Source organism: Macaca thibetana, chromosome 4, assembly GCF_024542745.1.
Source record: "Macaca thibetana thibetana isolate TM-01 chromosome 4, ASM2454274v1, whole genome shotgun sequence".
NCBI lineage: Eukaryota > Metazoa > Chordata > Mammalia > Primates > Cercopithecidae > Macaca > Macaca thibetana.
In genome coordinates this window covers 24,313,888-24,330,217 of record NC_065581.1, presented here as the reverse complement: position 1 = coordinate 24,330,217, position 16,330 = coordinate 24,313,888, and the positions used below count along the sequence as shown (strand labels likewise).

The 16,330-nt window shown below is 37.0% G+C and overlaps 2 protein-coding genes across 4 annotated transcripts in view; one reads left to right on the top strand and one right to left on the bottom strand.

Moving 5' to 3' along the window:
- Positions 1-16,330, bottom strand: part of ACOT13 (acyl-CoA thioesterase 13) — an 812,642-nt gene that overhangs the window by 373,603 nt on the left and 422,709 nt on the right. The gene's annotated exons all lie outside the window — the stretch shown is intronic.
- Positions 1-16,330, top strand: part of DCDC2 (doublecortin domain containing 2) — a 194,541-nt gene that overhangs the window by 36,653 nt on the left and 141,558 nt on the right. The gene's annotated exons all lie outside the window — the stretch shown is intronic.

Below are 16,330 nucleotides of genomic sequence, written 5' to 3'. Positions count from 1 at the left end.
CCATGAAACGATTGCAAAGATAAAAAGAAATCTCACCCTTTTAGGTAGCCAAGCAGAGGCTACTCATTACATACATGTTTTCAAGATAAACAAAACTAGTCTTCAAGTAAGAGGACTTGACAGCACCATTTATCACACGTAATTAATTCATCCTAACTTTACCCGGTATTTGGGGTGACCATTTGTATTAGCTAATTTGTTTTTATCCAAAGGAAAAACAAACATCTCATATCTTTATGACAGGAAGTTTGGCTCCTACCCAGCAAAGTTAGGATCCTATCCTCCCACAGAGACTGGGAAATAGCAGTGATATCTCTTTGGCTTTTTACGTTTCAAAGAGATGACTGCTCGGTCCTTGAGTGGGACATTTCTGGGTCATAAAGTTGACAAAAGGCCTATCTAGTGTTTAAAAGAATTATACATATTTCACACAGAGGACAAAGTATTTAGACTCTAGTATTCTAAAGCAAATGCTCTGATAAAAAGGAGGAAGGGAGATCTCTTATTTTTAGAATTAAACTTCTTATTTTTAATTTTTATTTGTCCTTGCAGTACATGATGCTGACATGTCATATTACTGGTGAGATTGACTTTGATCAGTTGGTTACAGTGATATCTGCCAGGTTTCCCCACTGTAAAGTTACTATTATTTTTTCCTTTGTCATTAATTACCATCTTGTGGGGGAGATAGTTTGAGACTATGCAAATACACTGTTTCTTAATATTCAGAGTTTCACCCACACATTTTAGCCTCCATTGATGGTTCTTTTCTGTAGTAACTGTTACTATAGTGTTTACCAAAAGGTGATTTTCTATTTTCATTATTCCTTCTACATATTAATTGGAATTCTACTATATGGAAGAATTGTTCTCATTTATTTTTTAATGTATTTATTCAGTCATTTATTTGCATCAGTATGGATTCTTAGATATTTATTTTAGGTGTTAAAATCTAATAATATCATTCATTTTGTTGCTTAAATTGTTCTTGATTTGGCCACTGAGGGCTCTTTCAAGTTGGCTTTTGGCTTTTGTGTCTTTCCAATATGTCCCTATGACCCTGCCTTTTTTTTTTTTTTTTTTTTTTTTTAAGCATTTAATTACTTTCCAGTGCCACAAGATGTTCCAGGCTTGTATTTTTCCTTCTCTGGCCCTGGAATAAATTGTTTCTCCAAGGATCTCTAGTCCCTTTTATTGGAGAATGGTATTTAGAAACCAGCATCTGGGCATTAGGGGTGCTCCTTGCTCTTGAGGTTTCAATGCTTTTAGGCCCTCTCAGTAGACAGAACTAGAAAATAAATGTGTATATATAACTATATATACATACAAATCTAGTTATTTCTGTATCTATTATGCATGTCTATATGCAAATAGATATTTTAAACACTGAGTTTGTGGCCGAGTGTGGTGGTTCATGCCTGTAATCCCAGCACTTTAGGATGCCGAGATGGGCAGATCACTTGAAGTCAGGATTTTGAGGCCAGCCTGGCCAACATGGTGAAACCCCGTCTCTACTAAAAATACAAAAATTAGCCAGTTGTGGTGGCAAGTGCCTGTAATCCCAGCTACTTGGGAAGCTGAGGCAGGAGAATTGCTTGAACCTGGGAGGCAGAGGTTGCAGTGAGCCAAGACTGCATCACAGCATTCCAGCCTGGGTGACAGCGAGGCTCTCTCAAAAAAAAAAAATCCAAAACAAACAAACAAAAAAAACCCCAAAAATTGAGTTTGTAGTGATACCTCCAGTTCTACTCCAGCACCATGGGGTTTATTCTAGTCTGCCCCGGTTCCTTATTTGTAACTTCTTTCTGTAATAGTAGGAAATCCTACTCTCATTATCCACATTACATTTATGTATTGGTTTACATTTAATGTAGATACAAACTAGTTTTAGAATTGCTAACCTATTCTATTATGAGAAGCATTTGATTGACTAAAATACACTATTTGTGTACAGCTCTTTTTGTCCTTAGACTTCAGTATACAGTAAGAATACTATTTTCCCAAGCTCTTTGGGTTAGTTTCTTCCTTCCTCGTCCATTTATTGATTTGTAACACAGGTTCATTTGTTACTGTATCTTTCTATTTTGTGTTCCTCCTATATTTTGGTTGGTTTTAATTATTTGCCATGGTCTTAAAAGTCATAAGCTATTCAAAATATATACTGAGAGAAGGGTTGCTCCTCTCCCTCCATCTCTGCTACTCAGTTCCTACCCACACACTACCCATTACTTCTACTTATTTCCTGTCCATTCTCTGTAGGAAACCATTCTCCTTAGATTCTGGTTTATTCTTCCTGTCCTTATCCTATCCTTTTGCACAAATGAGCAGATACATGTATACATTTTCAAAATACCCTCCTTACCTATATGAAGGGTAGCATACTGTAGATATTCTTTGGCACTTTACTATATTTCACTTAACAAAATGTCCTGGGAAAATCTCTCCTGGACATTGGTCTAGGCAAAGAATTCATGACTAAGACCTCAAAAGCACAAGCAACAAAAACAAAAATATTCTGAATCAAGGACCAGAGAAAAAGACAAACAAAACAAACAAAAGTAGACAAATGGGACTTAATTAAATTAAAAAGCTTCTACACAGCAAAAGAAATAATCAACAGAGTAAACAGACAACCTGCAGAATGGGAGAAAATATTTGCAATATTTAGTCCCCCACAGGGGACTAATATCTAAATTTACAAGTACTCAAACAACTCAAAAAAGAAAAAAAAAAAACCCGCAAATAATTTCATTAAAAAGTGAAAAGAAGACATGAACAGTTATTTTTCAAAAGAAGACATACGAATGGCTAAAAAGCATATGAAAAACTGCTCAACATCACTAATCATCACTAATCATCAAATTAAAAATACAATGAGATATCATCTTATACCAGTCAGAATGGTTATTATTTAAAAGTCAAAAAACAACAAATGTTGGCAAGGGTGCAGAGAAAAGGAAATACTTATACACTGTTGGTGGGAATGTAAATCAGTACAACTGCTGTGGAAAATAATGGAGATTTCTCAAAGAACTAAAAATAGAACTACCATTCAGTCTGGCAATCCCACTACTGGGTGTCTACCCAGAGGAAAATAAATCATTACATCAAAAAAGATACCTGCACTCATATGTTTATCTCAGCACTATTCACAATAGCAGAGATATGGACTCAACCTAAGTGTCCATCAACAGATAACTGGATACAGAAAATGTGCTATAACACACACACACACACACACACACACACAGAAATATTATTCAGTGGTTGAAAAGAATGAAATTATGTCTTTTGCAGGAACATGGATGGAACTGGCCATTATGCTTAAGGCCATTATCTTAAGCATAACTATTCAGACACAGGAAGACACCGGAAGTGCATATTCCCACTTACAAGTGAGAGCTAAATAATGTGTACAAATGGACATAGAATGTGGAATGATAGACATTAGAGACTCAGAAGGATGCTGGAGCAGAAGGGGATGAGTGATGAGAAATTACTTAACGGATACAATGTACATTATTCCAGTGATAGAAACACTGGAAGTCCAAACTTCACCACTATGCAATATATCCATGTGACAAAAATGCACTTGTACCACTTAAATTTATACAAAAAACAACTTAAAAAACTAACAACAACAACAACAAACCCAGTGTGTCTTGGAAACCTCTCCATATTGGCATGTAAAGATCTTTCTCACTCCTTATTGCAACTTCAGAGCCCTCCATCGTATGGATGTGCTATATTTAAGCACTCTGCTATGTATGGGCATTTAGGTTGTTTCTAATATTTTGGAATTATAAATAATACTACAGTGAATAAAATTGTGAATATGTATTTTTGTCTCGTTTGTTGGAGGCATATATTTAGAGTAGATTTGTAGAAGTAGCATTGCTGGGCCAAAAGATGGGGGAATATGTAGTTTTGTTAGACATTGCTAAATTCCCCTCTGGAAGCTTTGTACCAGTTTGTGTTCCTATCATCAATATATGGGAGTGTCTGTTTCTACTGTCTTAAAAAAAACAAATATGTTGCCTTACTTTTTCGTTGGCCACATAGTAGGTGAGAAATGGTATCTCGGTGTTTTTCTAATTTGCGTTTCTCTAGTTATAAGTTCGAACAATTTTTACATGCCTAAAGATCGATTTTTAGATTTTTTTAAAAAGGTGAATTGCCTGTTCTTGTCCTTTCATTTTTTCTATCAGAGTATAAAGAGTTTTTTTATTTGTATGAAGAGTTCTTTTCACATTAAGGATATTAATGCTTTATCTCTGATTAGGTTGTGAATATTTTCTCCTAGTTTGTCAATTGTCTTATGACTTTGCTTATGGTGCTTTTTTTGTCATGGAAAAATAATTTTTTGTTTTTGTGTTAGTCAAATTTATCCAGCTTATTGCCTCTGGATTTGGAGTCATAATTAGAAAGCCTTTGTCTATACCAAGGTTAAAGAGGAATTCACCCATGTTTTCTTTTAGTACTTGTATGATTTCATTTTGTACTTTTATATTACTATTCCATTTGGAGTTCACTCTTGTCTATAGTATAAGATATGGATCGAATTTTATCTTTTTCCAGAGATGCCTAGGCTACCCCACTGTCCCAGAGCCATTTATTGAAAGTTTATCTTTGCTCCAGTAATTTGAAATGCCAACTTTATCATATACTAAATTTCCACCTGTACTTCCTTTCCCATTTCCATATGTCTATTTCTGGGCTTTCTAGTCTATTCCTCTGGTCTATTTGTCTATGCACAAGTACTACCCTGCTAAAATTAATTTTTAAAATTATGGTTTAAAAATTATCAAAATTGTAGTTTAGAATACGTATAGTTTTTTAAAAATGAAAAATATATTGTCCCTAAGTCTAACATTCACACAATTGCATTTCATTTTTAAAAATTCTCTTCCAGTTTTTCTCCATACATACATCTGTACATACAGATGTATACATGTATGTGTGCATATATGTAGTGTTTTTGCCATTGAAAAATAACTTTTTATTTTTATGAAGTCAAATTTGTGTCTATATATATATATACACATACATACATATGTGTGTATGTATATATGTATATACAGAGTTGTAACCGTGGAAAGTTTTTTTCATTATTTTTATCTTATATTGTTTTTCTTATATTTTTCATACTTGCATAGTCTTTGTCATCATTTTTGATAGCAATATATACTGTTTTATTGAGCTGATGTCATAAGTTACTTAATACAATTGTATTTAGAAAATTTCCATTGTTTGAGTCATCTTTAGGTATATAGCTTTTTTCCACATCTTAATTATTTTATCAGGATAAATCAGGCAGACATTTACTGTCAAAGGATATAACACATTTTATGCCTCTGAATACCTAATTCTACAGAGTTTTGAAAAAATATATTAATTTAATATGTTATCAGTAAGGTAGTTTTGCCTCAAATTTCTTTGCATTGGACAAATGATTTTTGAATAACCTGAAGAATATGTAAAACTTTAGGTTTTCTTAAAGCTCTCTGAATTTGGCAGTATTTAGGCATTTGTTTCTTACTCACTTATCTTAGTATTTCCATTAGTAGCAGTCCATATTGCACTCTCTTGATTTACCCCTTGCCATTGCACTCTCCTACCTCCCTGTCCACTTTTCTCCTGAGTCCTCTGGAATTTTTTTCTCCTCCATTACCCAACCCCAAAGCTTGGTCCTGAACCAGTTTCTTTGCTTTCTACTCTCTTCCTTGCTGAGCACTTTCATTTTCTTGGCTTTAAATATGATCAATATGCTGATTACTCTCACATTTGTGTCTCTAGCCCTGACTTCATGGAGCCCCAGCCTGCCTGCATGAATGGCACCTCTGTTTGGAGGTCTCCTAGACATCTCAAATGTATTGTCCAAGACTGAACTGTGGATCCACAGCCAGTGCAAATGTTCTTTGTCGCAGTAGACAGCATCACTGTCCACCTCACTGCTCCAGGTCTCCTTCGCTTACTAGCCACCAACTTCTTTCAACAAGTTCCAGCTTCTACTGCCAACATGTATCTATGCTTCACCCACTTTTCTTTTTTTCCTCAGTCATCCCCTAGGAAAAGCTACCACCATCTCTGACTTAGATAACTCACTAGCCTCATTTTTGGTCTCCTTGCTTCCAGTCTGGCTTTCTGCAGTCTCTTCTCCATGTGGCAGCTGGAGTGATGTTTCTAAATATCTGCAGTGGAGTCTAATTATGCCGAGGCTGAAACTCAGCCTTCTTTCCTTGGTGTAGGAGGCCCTGCATTGTGCCCACCAGCCTGTCCTTCTCTCCTCTTCCCTACTGCACTCCAGCTACTCCAGCCTCCTTTCTGCTCCCAAGGCATGCCCAGTTTTCTCTTTTCAGAGGTTTTGGACATCTCTGTCTTATCTCATGACTAGCTAATTTTTTTCAGAGCACTTTTCATAATTTGTGATTATGTATTTTTTTGGTTTGGTTTCTTATTTTTTTGTGTATCACTAACCCTCTCTATTATTTTGTGGGCTTCATGAAGTCAGGGGTCTTGACTATTTTATTTACCAACAAATACTCAACACTTAGTCCAGTGCCCATCATACAGTAGATAATGAATAGATGTCATTGAATGAATGAGCCCTCTCTGTGGACAGTAAATAAACTATGAGGTACATCGAGGATTTACTGTAGACAGCTTCTGATTTCAGAATGTGGGGTGCCTCTTAGGGCCTGTCTCTTCCTTTGGAAGGGGAGTATCATGTATGGAAGGCTTTCTTCTCTGCATCGGGGTTCTTCAGATGTCCTTAACCACTGCAGTAAAGGCTGGTGGCTGGTGTGGATGACTTGATTCTAGGAGGTTCCTTAAGGCACAAGTGCTTTGCTAAGGAGCTACAGAAACAAGCGTTATCTGGTACTATTTATGGGGCTGGTTATTTGAAAAAAAAAAAAAGCAAAGATCAATATCATTTTTCATCCTGGAACATTTTCCTTAAAGTGTGTTTCTGGAAATCAAAGTGTCTTCCACTAGTATATCTATCAGAGAGGTATAGCTGTTATTTACCAATGGGAGAAATGGACATGAACTGCTGAGGCTGGATTAATTTGAGTGGGAAATATGCTCAGATTATTATTATTATTATTATTATTATTTGCGATGGAGTCTCGCTCAGTTGCCCAGGCTGGAGTGCAGTGGCGCCATCTCAGCTCACTGCAAGCTCCACCTCCCAGGTTCATGCCATCCTCCTGCCTCAGCCTCCCAAGTAGCTGGGACTACAGGCACCCACCACCACGCCCAACTAATTTTTTGTATTTTTAGTGGAGATGGAGTTTCACTGTGATAGCCAGGATGGTCTCGATCTCCTGACCTCGTGATCCACCGCCTCGGCCTCCCAAAGTGCTGGGATTACAGGCATGAGCCGCCGTGCCCGGCCTCAGATTCTTAAATTTAGCTCTTAGTCCTATTCCAAGAAAAACATATTTCTTTGGAAAGATCTCAAGCACTTAGCACTAGTATATTAGTATATAGTTTTGGTTAAGGACGGGACACATTTCTCTACCTTGAAACCACTGAGAACAATGCGAGTTAGCAGCATCATTGGTCTGTTGCTGAACAGTTGTGACTATGTTAGGAAGGGTTTCTGATCTTCAGGACTTTTCTCCAACGCTGACACTTATTCAAATTTAATTACTATCACATTTGCCTTGTGAAATGTGGCATCTAGTAAGCAACTGAAACTGAAGTTTATAGATGCTTATATTAAAAACCTAGCTGACCTAGTAAATGTTCATTTTTAAACAGTTATGAGAAGAATCCTATATTGGATTCCACTGATGTTCATAATGATGATTTGTTCCATTCTAGAGGTTCCTATTGCATTAGCAATTGTTTGATATTTAGGGTTAACAAAGTCATATTTTTAATTTTAATTTTAGTGTTTTTTTTGTTTTGATTTTTGTTTTTTTTGAGACAAGTTCTTGCTCTGTTGCCCAGACTGGAATGTATAGAGTAGCATGATCATAGCTCGTTTCAACCTTGAACGCCTAGGCTCAGGCAATCCTCCCACCTCAGCCTCCTGAGTAACTGGGATTACAGGCATGAGCCACCGCACCTAGCTAATTTTAAACCTTTTTGTAGAAACAAGGTCTCACTATGTTGCCCAGACTGGTCTTGAACTCTGGGCTTCAAGTGATTCTCCTGCCTTGGTCTCCCAAAGTGCTGGGATTACAGGTATAAGGCACCACCCTGGCTCATATTTTTAATAGTTTAATTTTAAAAATTCTACTTTTGTTCAAAATAACTTGCATTTTAATAACACTTGAGTATTTTTGGAGAATGTGAGAACTTGGAGAGATTGCTGAAATGCAGCGCCCTCATCCTGTACTGAGTATGCAAGTCACCCAGGTTGGTGAAGTGACTGCCTCCGGAAACTCAGTGAGGAGCTGCGCTTCCAGGGCTAGGAACTGACTCCCAGTCCAGTGCTCCTGAATAAGCTGCGCCACCTTATTCTTCCCTTTACCGTTTTACTGTCTGTCATCCCTGTAAGCTCAGTGAGGGTGGGGACCCCGTCTGTCCTCCTCTGCTGAATCCTCTGAAGAGATCACAGAGCCAGCACATTGTGGGTGAAAAACTGATATTTGCTAAAAATGGTAGCTTCCCTTTTCTTGCCATCTGTTGGTGGGTTCCCAGCTTTCTTAGTATTTCTGAAGGACTGAATGTAGATCATGTACAGTTGGCACATTCTCCAGTGGGAATCCTGGGGCTAAATGACTTATTTCCTTGCAGGTGAAGCTGCACCCACCTACACGGGCTGCCCGCTGCATACTCAGCGTTGCTCACTTTCATCTTGCATTGTTATGTACACACTGCCAGCCGCTCTGCATTCCTAGTGGAAAATTTACATTCCACTGCCTAGATATGTTTGATAACCAAAATCCCATTTGGGAAAATAAAACAAAACAAAAAATGGCAATGGTGAGATCTAAGTATGGTGTAGTAAGTTAAGAAAGAATACAGAAGAAAAGACAAACAATCCCCAAATACTTTTATTTTTTTTTTCCCCTAGTGCTTGGTTAGTGGCAGTTCCTGTGACTGCTGAGAATTCTCTTGAGTTAATTGGTTATTTTTTAACTTTATGGGGGCCATATTATGCTCTTAAGCGTAGCATTAGGGAAACCCATGAGCATTTACTTGTGAATACCTTAACAAGAATTTAAGTACTATTTATTTTCTTGTAGGATAAAGTGCCTGTTGCAAATAATTATTTTTAGAATAAGTTAGTACACTTGAGGCTTAACATTATATATTCAGAATGCTTAGGATCATCTGTGGAAATATTTCTGTGGTGATACATTCCACAGAAAACAATAAAGAGAAAATCAAACCAGAATTTCAATAGCTTAAACATTTGGGTATGAAAACTGATTTGAAGCATTGAAATTTGCTGAGAAGACTTAGCAATCTAAACATTTATTTAATATATATTTACATTGAAGAGTTTTCCAAAGAAGGTATTGTTGGAACTGAACTGTCGATTCCCTCCTGGGCAGGGATCGCCGCGAAGGATCACCGACACGAGATTCACAGCAGAGAGTTATTTATTACTAGCGCGCTAGGGTCCCAAGCTCTAAGTTGGCCCTGGGACCCCAACTGCTTGTTACAGGCTGTTTATATAGGCAAACACAAGTTCAAACACAGCTTATGGCACGAAATTCAAACAAAGCTTAAGGCGCAAAATGATTGGGTCTAGCTATGGCCTGAGCAAGGTGTCTTATGCTAATTGGTTAGAGCAGGACCTTATGAGGTTTTTTTCCTGGAGTTGTTGATTCCGGGAACTTCGAGGCAGGGTGGGACCCCATGAGGTTGTTTCCCGGAATTGGCAGGGTGGGACCCTATCAGGGTGGGTCCCTATCGAGGCAGGGTGGGACCCTATCCAGAGCCACCTGGTGTTAATTTTTTCTATATGAGGCCTAGTTTCTAAGTTTTATGAGGCCTAGTTTCAGTATTACTTATGATGGGTATCTTATCTTCTGGGTCACTTTTAGGTTAAAAAAGAAATATTTTACTTTGCTTTGTTTTCAATAGCATATCACCTGTTTGTTTGTTAATTTGGTTTGAATTGTTTTCCTGTCTCAGTGAATGGAGGCATTCATTTAGATCAAGTACAAAAGGCAAAATATGCAAACTGATGCTATGGTATCCATTATTGAGAGGAAAATAGCCATCTGAATAAGGAATGATAATCCACACTTGACAGATGAGCGCTAACTCTTCCTTTGGGAATCAGCTCCTGTACTGGGTACAGCAACATGGGGACCAATAGAGAGGACCCAGGTAGAGATGAGTGGTTTCATCAGCTCGTAGAAACTAATTGGACCCTTCTGGGAATGCTCCAGACAGCTTATTCATTATAATTGAAGACATCTTCTCTAACTAGGTTCTCACTGGTTAGTGTAATTGGAATTAAAAAAAAAATATTATTATATAACAATGCCAGTAAAGAGATTCTTTCCAAAATATTTCCGTGGCTGGCCTGATTTTGCTACCATCCCTGGAGTCTGGAATTTCTAGAAGTTACTGGGATTTAACAGATTTTAATTTTCATTGCACTGAGGTGTTATGCGCATCCCTGTGAAGAGACCACCAAACAGGCTTTGTGTGAGCAATAAAGCTTTTTAATCACCTGGGTGCAGGGGAACTGAGTCTGAAAAAGGAGTCAGCAAAGGGAGATAGGGGTGGGGCAGTTTTATAGGATTTGGGTAGGTAGTGGAAAATTACAGTTAAAGGGTTTTTTTTTTTCTTTTGTGGGCAGGGGTGGGGGTCACAAGGTGCTTGGTGTGGAGCTCTTGAGACTCATTGTCCGGGAGAAGGAATGTCACAAGGTCGATTGATCAGTTAGGGTGGGGCAGGAACAAATCACAATGGTGGAATGTCATCAGTTAAGGCAGGAACTAGCTATTTTCACTTCTTTTGTGGTTCTTCAGTTGCTTCAGGCCATCTGAATGCATAGGTGCTGGTTGCAGGGGATATGATGGCTTAGCTTGGGCTCAGAGGTCTGACATGAGGTTGTACATAAATTGTACTGTTAGCCTTATGTGACGAATATTTGATAGTAGCCAAGGGGAGAGAGACTTGGGTGAACTTGAGAACCTATGTGCTGCAAGGCACAGTAGGAAGAACTCTGGTTTGGAAGTCAGAAGTGGATGCATGTGACTGCTTCTTTACCTACTGAGTGACCTTGAGAGATGGGGAGGCTCATGTTTTCCCATCTATACAATTAGAGTAATGGTAACTTCATAAGGTTATTTTGAGGAACAAATGTGAATATAAATGAAATTTATTTCTTTTATAAATTCTGATGTGTTTTACAACTGTAAATTTATTAGAAAATAACCACCTTAGAATGATACCATGAAAAGTCAAAGTAACATATGGAAAGTATTTGATGCAGTTCTGAGCATAATATATGCTCAAAAATTGGTGTCCTAATTGTTGTTTAATTAAAGTATGTACTAAGCAAATTCTGTATTCAAAGCACCAAGAATAGATTTTTTGGTTATAGATAAGGCTGTTTACTAAGAAAACAAATAAATATGCTGTCTACATAAATATTGATGCCAGTAGGGAATATGTTAAATTTATAAAAAGTATTGTACGAAAAGTTCAGACAAAATGATCTGCATTTTGGAAGAGAGAAATTATCCAGCCAAGTGAATGGTAAGTGTGGTAATAGGAGAAATAGGGTTACAGTGTGGTAGGATGGGGTCAGCTCAAATATAATCTCAAATAATCAAGTCTAAGACACGAGGATATCATCTGAAGCCAGTGGCAGCTCTTATAGGTGTTTGTATACAGACATCACATGTTTGGGTCTGTGCTTCAAGAAGATGAATTCACACAGAGTTGGATGAGAGAGGAAAGATGTTAGAGGCAGGAATCCTGGTTAGACCATGCTAGGTGCAGCTGCTAGAGGATTTGTGAGGACCTGGCCTTGGGCTGTGGGGGCAGGTAAGAAGGGGACACATAAAATAATTTTGAGTGGGGAGAGTTCTGGGATTTCATCAGAGGTAGTGATGTGTCCTGTGGTAACATTTTCTTGCAACTGCTTTGAAAAAAAAATGCAGGTGATTTATGAAAATTGAATAATGCAAAACAAATTTCTTATGTTTTAGTGACTCTGCTGAATTGATGACTATTTAGGTATAGACAAACTTTTACAAATCTTAGTTTTAATGAAAAGCATTAGACATATCCAGCCAGGTATACAGATTTGGTGTCAGGAGGAAAATCTGGACTACAGATAGGGATTTGGTTGTCATTGGCAAAATGATGTTGGTCATAAACAACATGGCATGTGATAAATTTGACCAAGAGAGTGTTTGGGTTAAATGCTGGGAAGGCAGAGATGGAATTCTGGGGGAGAAATACCAACATGTAATGTGAGCCGAGGAGGAGGAGGAATTGTTGGTATAGGAAACTGAGAATGGTCACAGAAGGATGGGGTTCAGAGACAACATATTGCTGAATTGTGGTGGAGTATCCAGTTACGCATTCCCTGTTAGTATTTTCCTTTGATACCATAGAAGATTACATACTCAAAATACCCGGGAGCTGTACTATTTCAGATGAACAATACTTATTTAATTTTCTGGAGCTTAATTTTTTGGAGCTCGATTTTCTTACATCCAAAAGAGCACAATACTAGAAAAAGATATTTTAGCATGTCAGATATTACATGGGATATAATGTTCTATAAGATATAGCCAAGTATACAAAGTATATTTGTTTAAAAAACACTTTAATATAAATCTACTATGAAAATTAATCAAGAAAATGGATACTATGTTTCTTTTGTAATTTTGCATTGACCAAAAACATCTGAATTTACTTGATTAATATTTATGTGATATATTTTTTCCATAGTTTTAATCTACCCATATCTTGTTTTTGTCTTTTTTTTTAATAATTTTTTTTTTTAAATAGGGTCTCACTATGTTGCCCAAGCTGGTCCTGAACTCCTGGGCTCAAGCAGCCCTCCCATCTTAGCCTGCCAAAGTGCTGGGATTATGGGCATGGGCCACCATGCCTGACCTACTCACGTCTTTATATTTAAAGTGTGTCTCTTATAAACGCTATACAGTTAGATCTTATTCCTTTATCCAGTCTGCCTGTCTCTATCCTTTAATTGGAGTTTTTAGTTCATTTGAATTTACTGAATTACTGGCATGATTAGAATCGAGTTTATCATGTTATTTGTTTATTCCATCTAATATTTGTTTTTCTTCCTTCTTTCTTGCCTTTTTTATTAATAGATTCATCAAACATTTAAATAGCTATTTCATTTTCTCTCTCTATTGGCTTTTTAGCTATGCCTCTTTGGGATTTTGTTTTCAGTACTTACTCTAGGGCTCACAATATGCATCCTTAACTTATTTTAGTCTGCCTTCAAATAATATTATGCCAGTTCTGTACAACAGTATGATTTCATTTATCTTTAGTGATACCTTTGTGTTCCTATTAAATAGTTTACTTTTATGTATGTTACCAATCTCATGAATCATCATCATTATTTTTGTTTTAAAGTAGTCTGTAGGACTTTTTCTTTTCTTTTCTTTTTTTTTTTTTTGAGATAGAGTATTGCACTGTCACCTGGGCTGGAGTGCAATGGCATGATCTCAGCTCACTGCAACTTCCACCTCCTGAATTCAAGTGATTCTCCCGTCTCAGCCTCCCGAGTAGCTGGGATTACAGGTGCCTGCCACCATGCCCAGCTAATTTTTTATATTTTTAGGAGAGATGGGGTTTCACCATGTTGGTCAGGCTGGTCTTCAACTCCTGACCTTGTGATCCACCCGCCTTGGCCTCCCTAAGTGCTGGGATTACAGGCATGAATTAATTTTTTTAAGTTTTAAAAAGTACTCACATATTTACATTAAATGTCCTTTTATTCTTCTGTGCAGATCTATGTTTCTATCTTGTATTATTTTCATTATCTGAAGAGCTTCCTTTACGATTTTTTGGTAGCGTGGGTCTGGCAACAGTCAATTCTCTTGGCTTTTGTCTGTCTAAAAAAGGTCTTTGTTTCAACTTCCTTTTTTGGAAGGTATTTTCTCAGGGCACGTTCTATTGTGTCTAATCTGCAAAAGCTCATTGAATGAATTCTTCATTACACATATTCTGTTTTTTAGTTCTAGAATTTTTATTTGTTTCTTTAGAGTTTCAATTTCTGGGCTAAAATTCCTCATATTTTATCTTTTTTCCACCTTTTCTACTGAATTCGTTAACATATTTATGACATTTATATTAAAATCCTTATTTGCTAATTTCAATATCATGATCATCTCTGGGTTTGACTTTATTTCTCTTGGTAATGGGTCATCATGTTTTCTGCTTTACTTACATGTTTTGTAGTTTTTGTTGTGTACTAGTCCTTTTGTATGACATTTTGTATAAAACTTATAGAAATTTAAAGTAGGTGAGAATTATCCCCAGGAAAAAAACATGTCCCCTTCTTCTATTGGGCTGCTAGGGAAAGGAGCGGATCTTATAGTATAATCGATAGTTGAGCTGGGAACAGGCTGGGCTGCAGTTTTAGTTAGATTTAGTTTACTAATGGTTTCAAACTCTTTGAGGGTGAAATCAGGGCTTGCTTTCTGCGCAACAGGACTTGGGAGTTAATATTGGTGAGATTTAGAAATCTGTCTCTACAATTAGTCCAGCTATTAGCTATTTACACCACTGGAGATTCTCTCTGTTACGCAGCTTTTCACACCATGGGATTCCTTTCTCTGCTCTTTTGCCCTGCTCTTGGCTTTTGTTACACTTCTGTGTACTTGAAGAAGGCTCCATGGGGAATAATTCGTGGGTGGTGGTCATGCTGACTAACACAGGCTGACTGTCTATGGAGGTTTATTCCTCTGCCTTTTGTGCCCCTGGGGATGAAAGCAGCTGAAGATTTCTTCTCACTTAGAAAGGGTTCATCCCTCTCTGGAATTTAGTTCATCTAGACTTCTTTGCATCCTAACAAAGTAACATTGGCACTTTCCAATGTCAGTTATGACACATCCCCTCAAAAATAGGGCCCGCTCAGTCTAGCAGATCTCATCAGACATCTTAGCCAGTCTTTCTCTCATTTAAAAAATAGCGATATTGAAAAAAAAAATGATTCTTTAAAAAATCTTTTTTAGAACAATCTATAATTTGGATGTATCTGGTGTATTGACTCCTAGATAAATTATTTTCTAGTCTGGTGTCCTTTACTAGCCTTTGGCCCTTCTCATTTATCAAAAAGTGGTGAAAACTGATTCATTATTTTGTAATGGATTTTGTTCTCTTTGATGCTGTGTGCTGTTTGTTAAGTAGTAACAGTGTCCTCTAACATTACCATTTTGAGAACCTACTTTTCCTTAATTCCATACAATAAAGAAAGTAGAGTTTAAGCTTCTTTGTGTAGGTTGGCTTATATTTTGCAAATAAGAAATGTCACTACATATTTTTCTTTAAATGCCTAAGTCTATCTCATGGACAGTCACAAAAATCTGATAGGTATTTTTTAAAGTTATCGAAAATTGAACTTTTAAATTGTATAATCAGTTCTTCCAAGAGGTTCGTGGTCATTAGGTTTTTGTGATGGTATCATTTAACAGCATCCTTTCCTCACTACTTAGACAAAGTTCGTTTTTTTTGGACCAGGTTTTCAAGACGTGGTGAATGCTGAGATTTGAGGCAGATGGATTCTCAGAAGCATTCAGTTTACAGCCCCAGGGAGTGATATTGCCACTTTATTAATTAGTTCATGGAGCATCCCTTTGGGCTAGTTTAGCAGGATTCTTCCTACTTTTATAGGTCTAGAAATTGAGGTGTGAAGTGTTGAATTGGTTCATGCGAAAGGATTTAGGCAATCAGTGTCAAAATTCAGAATTCCAGACCTTTAGTCAGTTACTCAGTTTATCACCCTTGATCTTGTTATTCCAAATATGTATTTTTAAAGGAACAATTTTCATATTATTGGTTTTATTTTTCATAGCAAACAAATACATCCAGCTTTTAACTTGAATGTTGACCCAGCTGTGATATTGACCTACTGTTACGGAATTTGTGAACTTGACTTAAATTACTTACGTAAACTTACTGGGTTCACATGAAGCATTTTATTTTTGTATGGTCATCTGTGACATAAACACAATCTAAATCTAAATAAGATGTCAGAGACAGACATATGTTGGAAACAGCATGTGATTTGTATCCAAGTTCTGCACTAGACTCCTAGCTCATCCCATTCCAGCAGGGTAAGAATGGTTAAGTTACTTTTGCCACCTTTGACTTTGGAAATATTTCTAAGAAATATTTTGCCTATCTATCTATC